The 22,655-nt window shown below is 38.6% G+C and overlaps 1 long non-coding RNA gene across 1 annotated transcript in view; it reads right to left on the reverse strand.

Moving 5' to 3' along the window:
• LOC128611070 (uncharacterized) overlaps window positions 1-22,441 on the reverse strand; it is a 116,888-nt gene extending 94,447 nt beyond the window's left edge. The window contains exon 1 of the long non-coding RNA XR_008386493.1: window positions 22,088-22,441. This is a non-coding gene — a long non-coding RNA (uncharacterized LOC128611070). The remainder of the gene's footprint in view (window positions 1-22,087) is intronic.
• Between the last annotated feature and the right edge of the window lie 214 nt (window positions 22,442-22,655).

The raw sequence follows: 22,655 nt of genomic DNA on the forward strand, positions 1-22,655 counted from the left end.
AAGTATATACTGTTTAAAGTTCTGACATAAAGTGTGCAATGTCGGTCTAATACCTACCTGGCTAGAACATGAGCTGCCATATTGTATGCCCAGAAAGATGTCTGACAACATAATGTACTGTACGGCATTTGCTGTATTTAAAATAGGAGAAGAGTGTTGTTCTGTGAGAATTACACTCACAACCGAGCATACATTCAATGACCTGAGGGCTGTATTCAGACCTGGTGGCTTGTGTTCAAAAGATATGTCAGTATCTTATGGGGGAAATGTTATTCTATTCAGTCTTGGTTTATGCATCCATTTAAGTTAATCAGACCATTCAGATTGTCACATTTACACACTTGAATAGAAGTCACTGAGATGCGGATTATTCAGTAGCATCTGGACCATAGCCTATACGCACACCCAGTATAAGCTGTTTTAAAATAATACCATTTTTCTTGTTCTTTTTGCACTGTTCCGTAAAGAAAATGTGCCAATGGTTTATCGGATAAAGTGACCAAGCATTCACCTCTTAGTCTTACAGCTCACTTTAAGTAAGTGTTGTTGATCATTTTATCCATACAGTAGTCTGGCCTCAAGATGGCATTATCTCTGGGAGGAAAAATGAACCCTCTTTGTGGATGATGTGATTATTTTATTAATAGTTTATTCATCTTATATTCATCTTATATTCATTCACCTTATGTTCTCCGCAAATGACAATCCATAGTTTTCTGGGTGCATTTATACATAAATGTCATGCACCAATATAATCCCTGACTTACAAAGACTTCCTCTAAACCCATGACTGATATATGTATACAGGAACCTGTTAACCAGCCTTCATAATGCTGGCACTCAATATATCAATATACAGTATACTGTTTGAAATAAGCAAATGTTTAGTGGTGAGTATATATGTGCAAGCTGGGTGAAACAAGGATACAATTTTTAAAAAATCATTAGCAAAAAGCAACAATGCATAATGTTCACCAAATGATTCACTGACATTTGCAAACCCTTAATCAAGACATGTTACTTTAAAAGCTTCCAGACGCAGGTAATAAAGGTTCTTTGCTTCGTAAATAGCTGTACAAACAACTTGCCAGCTATTGTCATCTCTTGCACATTATTATATGACTCATGACTCTAAGTTTCTATAATTTATGGCTGTAGTTGAGAGTTTTAAAGGTATTTAAAGCAACAGTTCCACTCAGAAGAGGTTTACTGACAGGCTTGGAGTTGCAATGCACACTCGGGAAAGGGCATAATTTCCAAATTGTGGCGACTCGTGACATGAGATACCCCATTGACTGATCAGACTAAAGCCTATTAATAGCTGAAGAATCAATTCAGCGACATCTTTGTGTACCATGTAGTTAGAAATAGCTTAAAAATGGCAAATCTGTGCTGTAATGTGTGAAATATTTTGTTTTAGAATAACGCCTTGAAAAATGATACTGACTACTAAATATGCAGCAGTCTCCTGTAGGTTTGGGAGTATGAGGTGTATTAATTAAGCCAACCAATTACCATATTACGACAGACATAAGTATAAAAAGTGGCCTTTTGCCAGTTTCATTAACATTTCTCATCAATGTAATCAGGGACTGAATGCAAATTGCATGTCTGAAAAATGTAAATGCTTTGCTAATGTGTTAGGTTGAATTACCCGAGTGTAATCTAGCCTGATTACGTTTGGATTATTTTTTAATTTCATAATTAGGTCTATATTTAAAGGAGAAGATAATTTGGGGCATTATACAGTACAGTACCCAATAGAATTAATGGGATTGGCTGTTTAATGTACACTTACTGGCCACTTTATTAGGAAAATCTGGAGGAACCATGCATAAAAATCATGCAGATACAGGTCAACAGCTTCAGTTAATGTTCACGTCAAATATCAAAAATGTGATCTCAGTGAATTTGACCAAACCGATGGTATCCAAGGATTTTCACACTCAACATTCCGGAGAGTTCACATAAAATGGTGTGGAAAAACAATCAATCAAACAACAACGACAGTAAAAAACATCCAGTGAGTAGCAGTTCTGCAGATGGAAATGCCTTATTGGTGAGAGATGTCAGAGGAGAATGGCCAGACTGGTTTGAGCTGACAGGGAAAGAACAGTGACCTGAGGCTACAGTGGACAGAGGTTCACCAAAACTGGACAATTGAAGATAATGAATTTGCCACCAACAGCATGAATCCATGGATCCTACCTGCCTTGTGTCAACAGTTCAGGCTGCTGGTGGTGGTGTAATGGTGTGGAGAAAGATTTCTGGACATGCCTTGGGGCCGTTAATATGAATCAAGCATTGTTTGAATGCCAAAGCCTATCTGAGTATTATTGCTGACCATGTGCACCTCTTTATCCATCTTATGACTTCCAATATGATGAAGCCATTTCAAACCGGTTCCATGAACATGAAGACGAGTTCAATGCATTTCAGAGGTCTCGTCAGTCATCATATTTCAATCCGGCAGAACACCACTGAGATGTGGTAGAACAGGAGATTTGCAGCAAAACTGCTCCAGCTCATTCATGTTAGCTGGGTTGTGCTGCAATACAGCAATCTTCAAGCAATGCCACAGATTCTCAATTAGATTGAAGTCTGGGCTTTAACTAGGCCATTCCAAGACATTTAAATGTTTCTCTTGAAACCACTCCAGTGTAGCTTTAGCAGTATTTTTACGGTCATTGTCCTGCTGGGGAATGAATCTCCATCCCAGTCTTAAATTTCTGGCAGACTGAAACAGGTTTTCCTTATGAATTACCCTGTATTTAGTGCCATCCATATTTCCTCCAATCCTGAACAGTTACGAACAGTACCAATCCAGAACGATGATAAGCATCCCCACAGCATGATTCTGCCACCACCATGCTTCACTGTGGGAATGTTCTTGGGGTGATGAGAAGTGTTAGGTTTGCTTCTCTTGTCAGGCTTGTAGTGGTGCCATATTCTTTCCACTTTGTTATAAAGGATTTAACGGTGCTCCATGGGAAGTGTGAGATATTTTTTTTTTATGACTCACCCTTATCTATATTTCACGATCTAGCTCCTTGGTCTTCATGTTGCTTGCTCAGTGGTGCTGCAGACTCAGGGGCCTTTCAGAACAGGTGTATTTATACTGACATTATGTGACAGATCATGTGACACGTACACACAGGTGGACCTTAATCAACTTTAATTGGTTGGACCAGATCTTATATAGGAGTTTTATAGCAAATATATATGCACTCACAACTTTTCAGTTTAAATGTTTGTTTGTTTTTTTAAACAAAGACATTTTTTCTTTCCACCTCAACAATTCGGACTATTTTGTTAGCTCCACTGCATAAAATCCAAATAAGGGGGTGAATCCTTTTGTAAGGAACTGTACAGCATGCCCACAAGAACATACCTAAACCTGCATGAATGTAACTGTGACCAAGGGGAGTGTTTATGCCTCAGTGGTGACATTTTCTGTCTAAAGAGTCCGTGACAATGAACTTCTACACCTGGATGAAGGAGATAAAGATGATTTAAAGAGACACATACGCTATGACTGTGATAATACTAGACACTGTACTGTATTTCATAAGCACATATAAGAATGTTTGCATAGCAGCAGCTACCTATACGCGACCGGAGATTTGAACAATACTAATCCCATTCTGTAGACCAATAGATTCAAACAAGACTGAATTCAGAGAAGCCTTTTTTGCGATTCACAAAATGCCTGCTTAGCTAGTACGGTCACACTGTGCATCTCTGGCCCTGCTTCTGAAACCTCAAATATGGCTTGTTGTATACAAGGAGAGCTGTAAGAGTAAATGGAGAAAGCAAGTCAGTGAAAGGCTCTGGGGAAAAGGCAGTGACAGATGGTGGTATGCAGCAAGCAAGATTTACAGATGGAAACCCTTAAGACTGAATTAAACAAATGACACCAAAGGAGCAAAGTCAAAACGGAGATCATTGGTAATGCAAGACAGAGTTGAGACGGCTGTGATAAAGCAGGGAATAAAATAGTCATGCACACGAACAGAAGGAGCGAAAAAGGAACTCCTATAAATCAAGGTGTGTATGTAATATAGTGTTATGTGATGCTTTCCTGAGTGGATGGATGTTTTCCTGCCGGTCTCAGGATGACACCCGATAAGATGGGTAATGTCACTTTCAATTTGATAGATGGCCATTTAATTAGTGATTTCATTCTTTCATCATTGGTTTATAGAAACACCACGGCATATGATAGCCAGACACCTACCACAACTTGTTTTTATTTAAATGTTTATGGAATACTAATGCGATTTTTTTTTCTTTTAATTGTCCTAACGATACCCTTTTACAATTATGACTCCAACAGAAAGCAGTATTTCCCAGCATGGCCTAACTTCAAATTAACATATTGTGCAACTAAGTTTGTATAAAATATTATGACTTGTAAATTTAAGGATAGGGGCTGGAATAATATTTCTTATATATATATAGGGTCAAATCTCTAATGATGGTAATGTCTCGACAAAAGAGAGGACAGGGTTCCACGTTTTATAAAATGAGTTAATAGATCCCCTAATGGTGTGTCCTAAAAGGTGTAGGAAAGACATTAAATCCTTTAACAAAGACGCACTGGGAAGGGGGGCTCAAGGATTTCCAATGCAGTAGTATTCATCTTCTGGCTACCGATGAAGCAAAAGCAATAACATCAGCTTGGCACTTGTTGTACAAGCCATCAAGCGGAGATACTCAAAAAATTGCAATTATTGGGCAAGGTTTCAGAAGGATATTAAGGGCCTTTGACAATGTATTGAAGAAAAACAAGCAAAAGGAATTAAATTTCGAGCATGTGCAAAACGTGTGAGTATGGTCTGCCAGGGGTAGCGAGCATCTGATGCAACCGTCATCCTCTGTTAAAGAAAGTTTTGCCAATTTTGCTTGAGTATAATGAATTCTGAGAACAACTTTAAATTGAATAAGATTCAAGCGAGCACAAATACAAATAGAATTGATTTTGGCAAGGGTCCTTACTCCACAGGTTCCCATCAAGAACTAATCTGAGCTCCTTCTCCCAGGTTTCCTTGAGACCTGAAAGAGGAGGGGATTGGGAGGAATGTAATGAGTCATATATTGAGGCTGTATGGCTGCGTGATTTCGGAAGTGACGTTACATCTTCTATCAAAGTTTTCTCTGGTTGGTGAGGGAAGGAAGCAAAGTGTGTTTTGGAAAAAGTCACGTCATTGAAAATAGCGAAATAGATCGGATTTAGAGATATTAAATCTACTTAACAAGTCGTTAAATGACACAAATGTGTGGTTGGAGAAAAGATCATGACACTGTGTAAAAGTCGAATCTAGGGTAGGCGGTACGAATCGATGGTAACAACAGATGCGCATGAGAGTGGACAATGTGTTTAATCTAAAATGCCAGCCAAACTGTTTCCAGATTCTTAATGAGGAGAGCACAATTGGGTTCTGAGTGTACTTAGAGGGGCACTGCAATGTAGGGTCGAAAACTAGAGCGGGTAGTGAAGAAGACACACAGGAGTAAACCCCAAATACACAAGTAACCCCAATTAAGCTCTGGGGAATTACAGCATGTATAGATTTTTTGGATGTTAGCAGCTCGACACCGAGTGCTGATTACCCGAATGAGTGTCAGGTGCAGGTGGTCATGTGACTGTAAGGCAGGGGTGCAGAGGCTGCTGGGAATTGGAGTCCCAAATTCCCTCCAAAGATTCATAACACCAGCACTGAAGATCTTCTTTAATACAATCCAATAATTTCATGAAATTATCTTTGTGTAGTGGTTTGACTGAGTTTGAAATGTGTACCCCTAAATACCAGAAACCTGTGGCAGACACGTGAAACGCGAGCTTAGCTGGAGGGATTAGTTTTGCCACGTAATGTATGGGGAAGCACTATATCGACCGCCATATATTATCTGGAACAAACTTTATCCGTCTGTGTATTGAAATTGCAGTGCCTCTAGCTTTGCTATTAAAATTTGAATGAAAGACTTGACCTATCCATGACTTGAAGCCTGGCCTGGTCATTACTTCTAGGGTGAGTCTCCTGCACAAAAGCAATATCGGTAAACATATTCTTTAGGTGTGAAAACATGCTTGGTCGTTGAATTTGGCCACTTAGACCCCACATATTCAAAGTAACCAGTTTAAACATGTGACCAGCTGGTCCCTGTGTATTCGCTTCGGGACTAGTCATTTACGTCGCTATAGAAATAGGAAAATCTGAGAAAAGGCTGTTCTTTGGTATTGTATATGCATTAAAGAACAGCTATTGGAGACATACGTATTGAGAGGATGTAGAGGAAGGAGAGGAGAGGGCAGAGAGGAAAAAATAAATAAAAAAAAAACCCTTGATGCTTGTCTTTTCGAACACGACAGGAAGCCAGAACAACAGTTTACACCCCCGATTAACCGTGTAGTACTGTCAGTTCCGAAAGCTGAAATACACACCCAAAGTAGGTATCTAAAATGAAAATAAATAAATAAATAAATAATGGTTAATTAAAAAAAGAAAAAAATACAAAGTTGTATTTGGAGTCATGTAAAGAGCCCACCCCAAGAAGGCACTGGCATCAAAGTCAAGGTGGTACAGCATATATGTAAGCGGTCACCGAATAATTAACAGCATGCGACCGATACACTATACATTTTGGGGATTGATGAGCAGCATCAAAATAAAGCAAAGACATTAATGGGACGTACTCCTTGCTTGTAAAGTAGGCTCTTGATCTTGTTGAAAGACACACGTTAGATTTAGTGGCTGTTGTAAGAAATGTCCTTATGGGACTTAGCCCATTTCAAGACAGTTTCCTTTACAATGTATCGCCGAAATCTGATGATCAGTGGACGTGGATTTTCTTCTGGATGAGGTTTGGGCCTCAGGTTGCGATGGGTGCAGTCCAGCTCGGGTGATTCCAAAAGAGAGTCGCCAAGAAATTCAGAAAACATGTTGGTCCATGAACTCCCTAGCATTCTTTCCTTCAATGCCCTCGGGTAGGCCTACCACACGTATGTTTTGGTGCTTCGAGCAAAATGTCAGGTCTCCTACGTTGTCTTCGAGTCATCGCCGTGCTTTCCGTTTCTATACGCATCAGTTTTGACTGGAGATTTTACATCGTTCTCTAGCTGAATTAACCCGTCAATATGCCCCGAGAGCCTGGTTTCCATCTCTCTGATGGTTGCTGTCTGTGTTGCCAGGGTTGCATCAATCGATTCGATTGAGTGTGAGCAGAGTATGCAGATGTCAATTTTCAGAGTTTAATGTCATACATAATGACCTACCTCTGGATGGAGCTCTCATCTACTCCAATTCCAGATTGTTGGGACTACGGTTGCTTCTAAGGCCAAACAGACTTCATATTAAACCATAATGAACTTCCCTTTACTTTCACACTATCTGATGTTATCCAGATGAGTACGGGTTCCCTTCTGAGTCTGGTTCCTCTCAAGGTTTCTTCCTCTCGACATCTTAGGGGGTTTTTTCTCGCCACCGTCGCCACCGGCTCGCTCAATAGGGATAAATTCACACATTTAAAATCTGTATACCGTGTTTATATATTTCTGTAAAGCTGCTTTGAGACGATGTCCATTGTAAAAAGCGCTATACAAATGAAATTGAATTGAATTGAATTGAATACAATAAAAACTAATTTGTCTTTCTCAAATTATATTGCTGTAACTCATTATGTATTTGGATTCTAATGTATTCATGATTCTGTGTATTTGTATAAGTATTTTTTTTTTTTTTTTTTGCAATAACAAACTCAAATCCTAAGAACCGAGAATTAAGGTGTGTAGATTTCAAGGGCCACAACTCGGACTAAGGGAGTAAAGGAAGAAATCCGTAAAAATTTTGCTGAGATTTACAGTATGAATTATAGGATCATTAGTACCACCAGTATAATCCTGTGTGTATCAGTTACATTGCATAAATAATGAAATGACTAGTCTCAAGGTGCAGTGCTTTTGTAATATTGCGCATGCAGATAATTACATTTGCTCATGTTAGCGATCTGATACTGTATCTCATATGGACAAAATGCATTACTGTGACCAGCAAGTATAAAGCATATGTAAGTTATTAGCCTAATTGTCGTACTTAGCTAAATGAAGGGATCCGAGGACATGGTGCCCGCTGGCTCCAAAGTGGAATTTTCTAAAGATCCGACGCCTTTCATGAAGTAACAAGGAATATGAAACGTTATAGTTTAGTGCACTTAAATGTTTCTCTCTTCTATCTGCTACTAAATGATTCCTATTACTTTTTGTAGTTTTCACACTTTGTTAACGAAGTTAAAACTATTCGTTAACCGAACCGCCTCAGTGTGCGCTTTGCATATTGCTGAATTTAAATATCACACACTCCTACGAATACTACACTTTAAAAGATTGTACAGTTTCATTCATATAAAATACATTACCGTCCTTGTTTTTCATTGCTCCGACAGATTTTTATAAGAATGAGCAGGTGATATACTATGTATACAGTAAAATACATTACATATAAGTAGAATGCACTATGTATTAATCAGGGTCAAATCTGATTATATAAACATCATATGCAAATTCTACCGATGAGTCTCATTATTCGTCCTTTTCATCTCTGCATGATCAAATGGATGTTAGTCGGTAAGACCTTATAACCAACTTCATGCTGTCGTAAAAGTTCTATTTAAGTGCTAATTTGATTGAACTGGGTTTGCAGTAATCAGTCCTGCTTGCGTCTAGTTCAGTTGAACACCATTATGTTGACCCCCCCCCCCAAACCCCACCTCTGGTAAGCACCCCACCGCACACCCGAAAGCGATTTCAGCCACTGGGCCTCAGCACATGTGCCCTCTTACTTCTTGAAATATTAATAATTAACCAAATATATATATTTTTTAATTATATAAATTAATTTAGTTCTACTGATTAGGAGTAGAAGCTGACTAAAAAATACTTAATGTCATGACATACATGTCATAATCAGACAATTACCTATTACGACAGTGACGTAAATAACGGTTGAGTGCGGTTGTGAGAGCAAACTTGGCAAAGCTGACTTTATTCTAAAATATTTAACGTTGCACTTGATAATTCAACAATAATGGATTTCAGGAAATGGTTTGCCACATCAACAGCCGACAGGTAAATAAGAACCGGACTGAGTATGTAGTTGAAGAAACAACTGGAGCCAACATCAATAATAAATTGGAGCTACGCAGGCTGCACTTCAGTGCTTTGGATCATATTCTTGGGTGAAATCGAAGTGCATTTCAGTGAACGTAATTCAAAGTTGGTCACAGTGTTTTACCGCTCTTGATCCAGAAAATGAGACCTTGTTTTTTTAGATATGGTAAAGTCCATAAATCCCATCATGCATTCAACAAATTCTACCATTGTGGAAACATCGTTGCAAAGCAATATATCTCCACAATCAAAACAGAGGAAAGCCAGCAGATGATGACTAGGAGACTTCTCTCTGAACAACATAAAGTACTTGAAGCTACGTCCAGTGTTTTGTCCGCACGCAAACTCGCTGTCACATTCGGGGCCTCCACCGCCATGTGTGAGAACTCCTTTTCTGTGCTCAAGAATGTTTTTACGGAGCAATTAACCACACTCGTAACGCTCAGCTCGTGCATCTTGGATTCGAGCGGGACCTCACAGAGAAATTTCGCACAGAATAGAAAGACCTTGTTGTGAGAAATTTTTACCACTTCCACTCGTTGAACGCTATTAGTATTATGAATTATTATTGTGATAATTCTTGGCTGTTAATATGAAATCTGAGCCTCTCTTTACACTACTCACGACCCAAAATGAACCAGCTGCCACCAACTTTAATTACCGGTGGAGGTCCGGGAAAGGAGTCTGATCAAACACACTGCATCCACAATTATAAGGGAAATATACGATACTTTATTAACGCTTAATTCTTTAAAAAGATTATTATTATTTTAGTGAGGTGGGCGAGGTAGGCCCTCCAGTGACACATCGAAGCCGCCTCGTCCCGAATGCCCTGGTATTTTCTCAGGTTTGTCTGGCATCAACAAACTCAAATACTAAGAATAGATAATGGAGTGGAGATGGTAAGAGCTGCCATTCCGAATCAGCACGTAAAAAGAGAAATCCATTAAATTCTGCTCAAATTTTAATCCGATAGTTTTATATTTTTTGCCACAATGTTTCCTTTTTCCCTTATGGTAATTAAAGATTTAGCAGGCCACTTGCATTAAAGATTCACCCAGCCACTTCTTTCTCTTTTCTTTTATGTTGGCCTGTATTTTGGTCTGTTGTGGTTTTGGGAATAGAACCCAATGACATTGAAACTAAGGATTCATTTTGATCCCTGTCTGTTATGCAGCATGCATTACATATGCTTTCACGTGCATACTTGTGCGTATTTAGCGCTTAACAATGCTGTAAATTAGTCAAAGCAATGTGTGTTGAGATTATTACTTCAGCTCTAGGACAATAATCCATACAAACATGCCAACTGTGCATGAAAATGTGCCGAGGTGAGTCATTGTGCCTCCGGAGCTTCACTCAGAACACCCGTACAGTGAGATTGGAGACTGAGGTGCTATAGTTAATAGTTTATTTTGCTTTATGGCTCTGTTTATTTTTACACTTCTTCAAGAGGGGAGAGATGCAAGCCATTTGGCATTTGCTTAGCACAATTTCCACATTATTAAGTAAGTACCTAACAGGACTTGAGCGAGCTCTTGACACTGACTTGTGTCTTGTGAACTGTGATGCGGGCAGCCAGTTCCTTAGGTCCTGGCAAACGCTGACTCTAAAAGAAACCTTTATTATTAGATCCTCAAGTTCCCTTCAAGCAAGTTTGAACATGAGTTTAAGTGCTTTAGTGTGGTTACCACTCTGCTTCTCTCAGCTTCTCAAGCTCACACAGGACCTAGTGAAAACTACAGAGAATAATGCGAGACCATATTAAGCACACTGAGAACTAGTATTGTAATAATGATTAGTTTTGGGGTGTAACAAATACATCATGTGATCTCTTTCCCCCACCTTTAGCTAATAATGAGTTGTGAATCCTAGGCTATCTAAAGATCATAGATTTCTTCTTGTACTACACCATTGGGCTGGAAATAAAAGCACGTGAACGTGAGAGGACATTTCTTTTTTCTTTTTTTTTTTGGCTGAAAACTCTTCTTCACTTCAAATTATTTATGAAAAAGAATTTTTGTTGGCTTTCAGATGAATGAATCATCTCTAAAAATTCCCTTTGTGTTTGTAAGGCCATGGCCCCTAATTGTGAGATCATAGTGCAGTTTCAAATACATTCTTCTTCGATACTATTGAAACAGCAAGGCCAAGCACAATTTTTTTTTTTTTTTTGCTGTAGACTGAACACTTTTGGGTTTGAGATCAAAAGATGAACGTAAGAATTAGAGACTATGCATTTCAGAATTGTACAACTTTTAAAATTTCAGCTTTTATTTCCTGGTATTTTATTTCTAGAAGTGTTAAACAACATAGAACATAACGCATTTTGTAGTAGACAACCCAATTTGTAGGCAAAAATATTGGAACATTTGACTGACAGGTGTTTCATGTTACCCAAGTTGGGGGACAGTGGTGGCTTGGAGGTTAAGGCTCTGGTTTATTGATCAGAAGGTTGGGGGTTCAAGCCCCAGCACTGCCAAGCTGCCACTGTTGGGCCCCTGAGCAAGGCCCTTAACCCTCTCTGCATCATAGCTGACCAGGCAGACAGCGCAAGACAACTAGTGCAGTGCAGAACGTGACTATATGTATATATACACTCGTGCAAATGAGCCAAAACATGAATCAGGTGAAAACTTTTACAATAACAGTACATGAATATTCATGCACTAAGAGCTGAATTAATACTTATTTAAATATGGTCCTAGCCACCCAGAGCACGTACTAATACTTCAGTGGGATTTGAAGAGAAATGGATAGAGAATGATGCAATATCCCAAAACAAGCCCAATATTATTATAAGCTGTCACGGCCTCGATGTAAACAGACTCAATAAATGAGCCTGCAACATAAACTGAAACCACTCGCAGTTTGAAAAGCAAAAACAGAATTTATTTAATGAAAAATATAATTCTTCAAACAGCGACAAAGCTTATAGGAAGAACAGGCACTATCCACTGATCTCTGATCACCTGCGAGCAGAATATGACTGGAGAGATGGAAAAGGAGATTACATTAGAACCATAACTACTATTAGTATACATGAGTATGTTATACTGTTTTTGTTTAGTTTTTTGTTATAACCTGTAATAATTGTGGAAGGGTGAAATACACCAACAGCACTGATATTATTGTGAGGCTGTGAGCAGACAGTGTCAATGCATCGGGGGAAAATAGTGACCATAAATGTAAAAAAACAAAACAACAACAACAAAAAAAAAAACAAAGTCGCTTGTCAGATTCTTCTAACAAGCAACCATGTTTTATAAAACAAGCCACAAAAAAAACCACAACCCGTGACTTTGCTTATTATCAGCGGACCTGGCAACTCTGATAGGTATACCTCATTTACATTTATGGCATTTGACATTTATCTCATTTATTCAACTGAACATTTGAAGGCTAAGGGCCTTGCTCAAGGGCCCAGCAGTGGCAGCACTGCGATTTGAACCCACGACCTTCTGATTAGTAGTACACCACCTTAAATAAAGAGCTACCACTGACCTACAACCTCAAACTATCAGGCGTACAGAGGAGCAGTGCTGAAGCACAACCCACGTTTAAAAAAAAAAAAAAAAAAAAATTTAATTAAATAAAAACAACTCTGCGAGTAACTTGCAGTTTTGTATTTCAAACAGAGATAGAGAGGCAGAATTTCACTACTGCAGCTTTAAGTAAGTATTAATTCAGGTATTTTTACCATTCATGTACTGTTATTGAACAAGTGTCACTTTTAGATGAAAAAACTGAACTCCTAATAATATTAAATCCAAGAGTGATTCCAAGAGTGTTTTTAATTAATATAGCATGAATCATCAATAACACCATTACATAAAATCACAAATTATAAGCTTCATGTAAAAAAAAAAAAAAAAAAGCATTACAACAACATAGTCATCATAAGCTGGTAATGTAATGTAAGCTCAAGATAATGTGACATAGGCTACATCATTATACTACTGTACACTAAAGAAAGTTCATTGAATTGACTTTATTCGAATGTGTACGTTGGTTCCACGTGTTTGAACCGAGTTACATTAACACAATTTAGTGTTTTCATACATCCAGCATGATTTGATCATGTACTGTACTTTCAAAGCCCTGAATAAAAATCTGCCAAATGCTTTTAATCGATCTCGTGAGAATCAAACCAAGGTTGCTGGCATTCTGCAACAGCCACATTTCCACATAGTTATCCATCACGCTCACTCTCGTAATTAGAAACTTGTTTAAATGAAGTATATTCAAATTCAAGCAAATCATACACTCTTACTTTACAAGGTTATGAGCATGATGTGCTTCTACTTCTACCGCCGTTTGAATCAATAATGCAGATTATTGCACTCATTATGAGAGCAAATGATGTTTCATAGTTAGCTGCACTCTTGTAGGTGTTCACTCATGTGAATTGTTAGCCTAGAGGTGAATCTAGATGATCTAAATCTCTCAGAAGGGCCCCATGCATTTATTTTGCCTCGGGCCCTTCTGACAGAATTATGTTGTTATTATGCCTTCATGTTACGCAGAGATATTGTTGTGACCCTAGACTTCTACGGAGGAATCGCAGTAGACACTTGTTTCGAAGACTTCATTTCTTTATTGAAAACAATCGTAAGAACATAGAAAAATAAAGGGGCTACCCTACAATCGCTGACCACAGGGGGCGCTGTTCAGCCGCCCCCTGTCTGAATAAAATACATAGTCATGATAGTAAGCCCACATCATCGCATCATTATGGGAAAACATAAAATGATACATAAACACATATAAATATAAGGAGAATATTTCAAAGGCTCCTAAGGATATAATTATACACTATACATTTAAAAGTAGTCAAAACACATCTGGAGAACATAACATGTTCATTTTTTTTTCAGCTTCGTAGTTGCTATACAAATAGGAAATCAAACCTGAGTGAGGAAACAAAATGATTATCTTCAACTAATGTTAAATAACGTGTTAACTAACGTAAAGTACACAGTACCGGTTCTTGCTAAGCGGTGCCGCCTGTATAGTACACATCATTCCAGGTACCTATTACATTTCAGCCCACATTAAGAACTGCTAACACTACTCTAAATAACACTACTTGCTAACTCTGGCTAACTATTACCAACAATTCATCTTATAATAAGGTGAAATTAATCTGAAATTGGACAACTAGATGCGGGTTTGTTTTTCTTTAATTATCCTTAATTAATACGTCATTATCTCCATCACTTATCCCCGTCCTGTTTCTTCTTTTCCTCTTCCTGTCGTTTTCCCGTGAGCTTCTGGCTGCCAGATAGGTTCATTTTTCATATCCTTTTGCAGGAATTAAAGCTTGCGCGACTCGAGTGTGAATGGGTGGCGCAGGAGCATAAACGTGTCTGCAAAGGAGCCCACTTTATGGTGGTTGCTGAAATGTTGCGCATTATTTTAAGATGAAAATTTCGGATTATTTAAATGATCAGCCGTGGGGGGACCCTCCCGGTTTGCGGGACCCCGGGCAATCGCCTGCCCTGTAGATACGCCTCTGCTGCTAGGACACAGCTAATTCCTCATATTTATGTAGGCAAGAAGTCATTATGGGATGGTGTATGCATATTGGCGCATCAGCTGAGTTGTTAGTTGTTATGAATTGATGATTGTTATTATATTCAAAAATTTTGTTGTATTTTAGTAGTAGAAGTGTGGACTCCAGAGTGGTGCAACAGAAAAGCATTTACCCTATACACAGGAAACGGCAAGTTCAGATTCTAACAATGCCACAGCCATCCATGTCTGGGAGTGTAGAAAGGAAAATTGTGCATACTCTCTTTCCCCTGTCAATCACAGTCACACAGCCGGTCGTGGGAGTCTGTGAAATCATATATACAGAAGACAAGAGGGCAGATAGTGTTTTTCTCTGAGGGTGTTACACTGCCCTGTGATGCAGCATGAGCAGCAGTTCAAAAAGATGCGTTTGGCTGGCTTCAGATGTCTCTGAGTATGCATCATGTCAGACATCACCCTCCCTGGTTGGTAGTTTTTGTATGGTGTGGAAATCGGTAGGTGATCAAATTGTGGCAAAAATGGGTGGGGTGGGAGGGGAATTCAAGTAAAGTGGCCTATTTATGTCAAAGTGGCGTGACATTAATAGTGTACGTCCACAAAAAAAGGAAAACGATTAACTTTTATGTCTTCATTCCATTTTAGCAAGCATAATTGTGAACAAAATTGGATTTAAAAATACCACTGCTTTAGCCGATTTAAATGTCACACCCCTGACGTGTCACTTTTCCCACTTTTCTTACCAAAATAGCTATCCCATCGGCATCATACACTCGGTAATAAAGGTACCAAATGTGGATTTCCTTGTCATTGAGGTGGTACCATCAAGGATACTGTACATCTTTCATAACTGCAGTATATGTCTTTAACCTTTGAAAATAATTTAAGGCACATACCTGGACGTGAAGGACCACTGTACTAAGGCTTTATTCTAGAAGCTCATTAAAGGTACACCACATGCACCATCCCAGATAAAAGGTAGTGATAGATACACACTAAAGATACAAAAAGTTTACCCTAGATGGTACTAACTTAGCGACAGTGAAAAAGTACTGTTTGTTACTGTTATTGCTGAGAATACAGAATACACTTACACAGGCACAACAATAAAGCCTCATAGTGCCTATATAGAGTTCATAATATGCCCCTTTACCTGCTTAAATTTAAATTCGAACTCAATTAACACAAGCAGATTTATATTATAATAAAAATGTACACTGAATGTATTCATAATGTATTCATACCATTACATAAGTAATCCAGAGGAAGAGACAAGCCTCTTGACAAAGTTAAGGATCTGGAAGACAGTGAAAAGAGTGCAGGGAAGTATGGATTAGACTGAGTAAGTTGCCAAGCTGCATCGAACAAGAGAAGGGAACATGCATGTGTTGTGAATAACTGCTCTTTGCCTATGGTTAGAGCTTCTAGTGTTTCAGTTCTGAGTAGGTGGACTCTCATCGTTGGCCTTTATCTAGGAGCACCATATCTGTCTTTTCATCTATCCTGTTATGAGTTACCAAGCGTTTCCATGGGAACTAAATGGAAATCTCTCTCTCAAAAAAAAAAGAAAAAAAAAAAAAGAGAAGTGTGATATGGTCAAGGCTGGAGATGGTTCATAACAAGATGAAAGCCAGAGGGTTTGATGAGTCCACCTTAAGCTGTAGCACTGCATGGGTAGCTCCATGTGATTAAAAAAAATATATATTAATAAAAAAAATCAGCATGGCAACACAACAAATATGATTTTAATTAGTGATGGTCATGATTAGCTGACCTTTTAGGTACCCATTATCACACCACGTTTCTGATTAGGATGATAGTATTCAAATTTATCGGTTTATTGGTTATCGGTTTGACACGAAAGACCAATAAATGAATAAAAAGATAAATAAAAACATGTTGTTTATTTTCTGTTACAATGTAAAGCAATGGTATGGGGAAATCTCTCGTCTAACTCATTGGATGAACTATTAAGCACACGCAAATAAAGCTAAGTGTGCCAAGTTCTACTTAGTCTTAATGACTGAATTTGTCAATGTTACATTACAACAACAACAACAAAAATTTACATAAATAAAACAAAAGTGTGTCTCACTTCAGAATATGGGTAACTTTCCCTGTATAAATATTGACTTGAGTTTGGGATTTGGTCTAACTCTGTGCTGTAGTAGTTTAAAGATGGGGCCAGCTTTTTTAAAGTCAGGGCATTTAATACGCATGACTTTTGGGGACATGGTTTTAAACGGAAAGGGCTGTATTTGTTTGTATTTTGAGTTTCAAAGAACTTCCACCGAAATCAATCAATCCAATTCCTGCATGGAGATGAGGAATTTTTAAAACATACAATACATTTTTTTATATAAAGATACTGTATATAAAATGCCGTTAAACATCACAACACTTATTGGTACTAAAACAAATACTAATCTGAAACATGATGATGGTGCCACCTCATGATGATCACAACTTAATGTTTTGCATCATATTATGCAAACATATAGTGTGCTGATAATGCTGAACATTTACCGTTATTCGTTTAGCAGACGCGTTTATCCGAGGCGACTTACGGACGATAACGGAAATACACCTAAAGCGATACAACACAAGCAAGTAGTGCTATCATACCAGATTCGAATCGAGTTCTAGAGAAGCATAGTGCACAGAGAGCATTCTCTTACAGCTCTTATCTCTTACAGCTATTCTCTCTGTATACATCCCTGTATTCATCCGCTTACAATTTGCCAGACATGTCATGCTTTTGTTATTAAATATCTCATTATTAACGATGACCCAATGTTTTGTGTTTTCAAATACTCAAGTACAAAATTTCTCAAAATGCCACTCATTTAAATTAAAATTACATTATCAAGCATCCTTTAAATTATGTGTTTTTCCAATCAGTCTCTGGCCGGATCGAAAAATCTAGTCAATGTCTATTGTTCTTCTAAGCATATACACGTAGGCAGTGGTTTAAAATATTGTACCTCCAGAAAGGTAAACCAACATATTCCAATACAGTGGAACTTATTGCATTGGCACCCTGTCCAGGGTGTACACCGCCTTGTGCCCGATGCTCCCTGGGATAGACTCCAGGTTTCCCCGTGACCCGGAAGAGGATAAGCGGTATAGAAGATGGATGGATGGATGGATGGAACTTATTGCAGGATTCATGCAATATGTTGCATCGTCATTAAAAATGAACCTTTTTACAAAGTGGGTAAAATATCATGGAAATAAATTAAGCAATGATGTGTTCAAATACTTTCAAGCTAGGTAATCCGTTTCTGTATGTAAGCAGCAGATATGTTGTGGCATGGAACTGAGGAGTGAGGCATGGCAGTGACAAAACACCTTACTGAAGTACCTCACATTGAATAATGTACTTGCTTACCTTGTTTAAATGTCCTCAGAATAATTAGTGTAATTAGTAAGTTTTATCTTGTGTGGGTGTGTTTTGGAAATGGGATTTTATATGGCGCTGCAGTGCTGTTTACCTGTGCCAACGGCTTCCAGTGCATCTGCCAGACAATCGACAGAAACACAATGACACTGTGCTGTGTAAAAATTGCCTTGTTGATATGGCTGTCGCTTTGTAGCCTACTAGAGAATCGCTTTGAAAAGTTTTTATGCAAACGTGCAGAAAATATAGCTGATGACTCGTTTTTCACTTGTCCGATTATGGTACCATCATTGTATTGATTGTGTTTGAAGTACAGGGACGTATATGAGTACAGATGTAGGCCCTATAGTGTCCGATTATTGTCTCCAGGGTTTGACATTGTTTGACAAATACTTCTTATATGTTAATTGCGAATGCCATTTTGTCTTTCCATTGCAATTGCAATTTTAATCTGGTATCGCTAGTGATTGGAGCACATTTACATTTTGACATAGGTTCTTGCTTTTATCATCAATTTTCCGTGCCGCTTATCCTACACAGGGATGCGGGGAGCTTGAAGCCTATCCCTGGGAACCCGGGGCACAAGGCAGGGCACACCCTGGACGATGTGCCAACCAATCGCGGGGCACAATCACACACATTCATACAATTTGGAAATACTAATCAGCCTACAACGCATGTCTTTGGACTGGGGGAGGAAACCGGAGTACCCGGAGGAAACCCCCCGAAGCACACAGGGCAGAGACGGAATTCGAACACTCAACATGAGGCAAACATGCTAACCACTAAGCCACTGTAGTCCCCCTTTTCTGACATGCTAATATACCAATAAACAATAAAAACAAATTTTCACTGTAGCTATCTCAGATGTTCTTTAACCATATATGTATCTACACTATATGGCCAAAAATATGTGGACACCAGATCATCATATTCATATGTGCTTGTTGAACATCCCATTCCAGAGTTAATCTACCCTTAGCTGTTATAATAACCTCCAATCTTTGGGGATTTGCCCACGCAGGCACAAGTGCATAAGTGAGGTTAGGCACTCATGCGGGGTACGGAGATCTGGCTCATAGTCAGTGTTCCAATTCATCCCAAAAGTGTTCAGCGGGGTTGAGGTCAGGGCTCAGTGCAGGCCTCTCGAGTTCTTCCACTCCACCCTTGGCAAACCATGTCTTGACATACCTCACTTTGTTCAGAGGTATGACTTTGGGCCCCTTAGTTCCTGTAAAAGAACATCTTAATGCTGTACACCATCTACAGTTGTGTGCTTCCAACTCTGTATCAACAGTTTGGGGAAGACTCAGGTGACTCAGATTTTCAGGTGTCTACAAACTTTTGGCCATATAGTGTAGTTAATTATAAATCTAGCTAGTAATTTACAGCTGTATGCATAGAAGTCCTTCATATTCGCTCAATAATGAACTCCTTTATTATTAACTCTGACTTGTAAATACACTGCTTCCTGTTTCCACTACGATATAGCTTGAGCTAGAGCTTTATAACTAACTGGATACCTACTGTGATACCTACTGTGAAGAACATGTGCTCTGCATTCATACCAATACAGGAGAAAACATGATTTTACCTTGACATAGTGTATGTTATATAAAGTTTATTAGCCTGCACTTTATAAGAAATGTAATGATGTCATGACTTAAAAATAAACAACTTAGGGTTATTGTTGTTTATTATTAAGCGAATATATATATATATATATATATATATATATATATATATATATATATATATATATATATATATATATATATATATATATATATACACATATATATAACCCAAGAAACAGAAATCATGTGCTTCTTGAACTATCATAATGTCTGACTCCTTTGTCACAACATGCTAAAATGGAGTCATGATGATATTTTTATCCTAGCTTCTGACCTCCCTTAGGCCATGTAGTGCCCAATCAGCATGTCGTATGTGTCCAGACTGATAACTATCTCTCAGCCTAAATCCCTGGAATGAGCAGAAACAGCATCACAATGGACAGCCAACCACATTCGATCTTCTCATGTACCTGGCCAGTAGCCTGGCCAGTTTAAGGATTGACAACTATCCAGAAACCCTTAGGTGTGTATTCATCTCAGTAATAAATTTCCTACTGGGGACATCACCGAGGGCTTCAGCAACCACGTGCCCCCTTCAAAGTAGGTAAAATGGATGGACCATGCCCTATATTGGAGTGATGTATGTTTTGGCCAACAAGGGTGGGCAGCTAAGCTCTTACAGAGGCACATTCACCTCTGAACAAACACCTCTGCACAATTTCGGTCTCCAAGAAACCACTATGGTGCTGACTTTTGCTCCCAAAGACATCCTCTTTGGAGGTTTATGTAGATAACTTGCATTGGTTGAGATTGGAGAATAAGCCCGGAGGTACAGCCGCCTTTGTACCCACTTTTCATATATTATGTAATGGGCAAACATGTTTGCATTCACAGAGTATTTAATCTAATTTAATACCAACCTAGATGCTCTTTTCCACCCATGTCCAGCTGTCCACTTTACTAAATGCGTTAAACAATAATATGTACGGGGTACTGCTGGATTCCCATCATTTCAACCAGCAGTACCTGACAAAAAAAAAAAAAAAAAAAAACTATTATTACCATGCTACACAATTTGCATATGATCTCAAAAGATGTCACATCTCGCTTAAAACAACAGCTTTTTGTTCGTATCAAAACAGGAAAAATGTGAATTCATCTTGACATATGCTGTATGGAGTTTATTAGCCATTTTTTTTATAAACCATTAATGCATCATGACTTAAAAATAAACAACTTATAAGGAATAACTTAATGGTATTATTGTTCGTTATTATTAAGCTAATTTATGCCTGAATACATTAATACAGTAAGCCAATTCACACACACACACACACACACACATATATAATAATAATAATAATAATAATAATAATAATAATAATAATAATAATAATAATACACTCCATCTCACTCTAGCTGTTAGCTATTTAGCTGTTAGCTATTTCTTAACAACCAAGTTTTTACTGCTCATGACCAAGTTTTTTATTCACATAGAAAGTGGAAGCTAATACTAGCTTGTTTTTCAACCAGGTTAGAAACAGACAACAGCTGCCAGTTAGAGTTTATAGATTTTATAATAATAATAATAATAATAATAATAATAACAAAAAACAAGTGTTCGGTATGGGCTGCGCTGCCTTAGAAGATCAGCAAGATATCCTGGAGCAAGACATGCTAGAGCTTTTACGTCTTTAAATATAATAAGCAATTATCTGTCCAGAACTCATTTGGAGCCAGTGTATATTAAATAAGACTGAGATAATATGCAATTACTAAAGCTGGTATTTTTTTTTTTTTGCTGAAACTCACTTAAAGCGAAGGCAGGGCAAGCAGCTAGCAATGCTAGAACATTGATGACTGCCTGTGTCAATCTCCAATATTTCTATTTTCCTCTCGAATAAACCTGTAGATGTGATCTGCCTTTCTACCTGCTTCCAAATGAAACCCCCCTCCAACCTTCTCTGGAACTCTTTATTCCTTTCAGATTCAAGTCACATCAATGACAGGAAGGACAACACAAAAAGACTAAATACCTGCATAGAGATAGGGAAGATAATTGTGTCGTTTTTGTAGGTGCAGTTTATTAGCAAGCTATGCTGGTAGATTGAAATATTAAATTGACTAAGAGCAAGTATGAGTTCTGTCACTGCAATATGCTCACTGAGCTCCTGCTTGTCTGAGCACCCTCGCAGAATGCATAACAAATATCTGTCCAAATGTGTCAAAATATATTTTAGAGAAATACGTTTAACTCTATAATTAGAGTTAACTTGCCACATCACTACAGCAACAAACTGGTACCATCGTTTGGCTGAAATCTAAAAATCTAAAAAGACATGGCACTTTTTTTTTCCACTAGCATTTAAGAGGTTCAAGCAGCTGAACCAGCAGGCAGCAGTGAAGTCTTACCTTTTTCTGTGTCTCTGTATCCATCAGCCAGTGACAGCCGAGGCAGTCATGCTCTTTGGGAAGCCGGTTAGCAGTTTATCAACAAGGTAGGGGTGTGTGTGTGTGCGTGTGTGTGTATGTATGGGGGATCACAGACGGCTCCTAGTGAGCAGTCCACGGTGGGTTTCCAGTGCGCTTCTGTTCACCCAAGTCATTCCAGCTCACCTCAACGGTTGCTACGGCTTACAGGTAGGACCTCCAACATCTCCGTCTGGAGCTTGCCAGCATGCACCTGTGCTTATCCCCTGGATTCAACTTTCCCTCTTTTTCCTCCTCTCTCTCTTTTCCCTTTCCCCCTTTTTCCGGTGCCTGCATACGTTGCTTTCCGTTCTTCAGGAAGACCCAGCGAGTGTGGTTGCGATGCAGAGACGGAGAGAGAAAGCGCAACGGGAGGGGGTTAGAGGGAGGTAGTGAGGGAGGGAGGGAGGGAGAGAGGGACATCAGGAGGGAGGGAGGAAAAGGGAGAAGGAATGCTTCTTCCATCGGCATCAATCAGAGAAGAAGTGAAGTGAAGGGGAGGGTTGGTGGA

Source organism: Ictalurus furcatus, chromosome 8 (genome assembly GCF_023375685.1).
Source record: "Ictalurus furcatus strain D&B chromosome 8, Billie_1.0, whole genome shotgun sequence".
Taxonomy (NCBI): domain Eukaryota; kingdom Metazoa; phylum Chordata; class Actinopteri; order Siluriformes; family Ictaluridae; genus Ictalurus; species Ictalurus furcatus.